The sequence below is a fragment of the Thamnophis sirtalis genome, unplaced genomic scaffold (assembly GCF_051295495.1).
Source record: "Thamnophis sirtalis isolate CommonGarterSnake01/CBP01778 unplaced genomic scaffold, rThaSir2_p1.2 scaffold_2, whole genome shotgun sequence".
Lineage (NCBI taxonomy): Eukaryota > Metazoa > Chordata > Lepidosauria > Squamata > Natricidae > Thamnophis > Thamnophis sirtalis.
The window spans coordinates 55,823,366-55,824,612 of record NW_028261382.1 but is presented as its reverse complement, the minus strand read 5'-3'; positions in this window follow the sequence as shown (position 1 = coordinate 55,824,612).

Sequence of the window (1,247 nt, the reverse complement as noted above, 5' to 3'; positions counted from 1 at the left end):
ACTTAAAACTGGCGTTGTTGTTGTTAGTTGCGAAGTCGTGTCTGACCCATCGCAACCCCGTGGACAACGTTCCTCCAGGCCTTCCTGTCCTCTACCATCCTCTGGGGTCCCTTTAAGCTCACGCCGGCTGCTTCGGTGACTCCGTCCAGCCACCTCATTCTCTGTCGTCCCCTTCTTCTCCATCATTCCCAGCATGAGGCTCTTCTCCAGCCGGAAGGAAGGAAGGAAGGAAGGGAGGGAGGGAGGGAGGAAGGGAGGGAGGGAGGGAGGGAGGGAGGGAGGGAGGAAGGAAGGAAGGAAGGAAGGAAGGAACAATAACAATAGCATTGAGACATATATACCGCTTCACAATGCTTTACTGGCCTCTCTAAGCGGTTTACAAAGTCAGCCTCCAGCCCCCAACTACTGGGGTCCTCATTTTACCGACCTCGGAAGGACGGAAGGCTGAGTCAACCTTCCAACCAATACTACTACGTATGTCTTATGTTTAATATACATTATATACTATTATGCGAGCAAATTGACCCAGACAATATGCTGTTCATAAAACGCTTATGTATGTTAAGGAAAAATATATAAATAAACTATTTTTTTTAAAAAAGAGAAAGAAAATGCAGATTCACAATGCCACCTTGGCGGAGGGGGGTGGGTGTTGAGTCAAATTCTGCCCCCCCTCCAACCCTTTGAGCCTGCCCCCTCCCCTTCCCCACCTCACACAGGAGCAAAAGGCTCATAGTCTTGATATTATTGGGTCGCTGGTTTGACTATTGTTCTCCACCCACCAATCAGGGAAGGCAAAACCAGACCCTCATTTGAATGCAAGGAAGCTATATAAGGGGGCGGCTGGAGTGAGACTCTCCTGATTTCTAAAAGACCAAGAGGAGTGAGGAAGGAATCCTACCGAAACTCTGGCTCCTCTCAGAATGCAAAGGCGGACTTATTTGATAAGTAGCAGCTGGAGGTGGAGTCAGAAAAGGAGGCGGAGCAAAGTGAAGAGGAGGAGGAGCCCAGTGAAGAGGAGGAGGAGCGGAGAGAGCAAGAGGAGGAGGAGCGGAGAAATCAGGAGGAAGAGGAGCCCTCTGAGAAGGAGAAGACCATGGAGGACTTTGGTCCGAAGGAGAAGGAAATTACCGGTCAAATCCAAGAAAAATATATGCATCATCAGATTTCCCAAAAGAGGTTATCGGATGAACTGCCCACTCATGTCCTGGTGTTTTGACCGGTGGATACGGGGCAACAGGATTCCA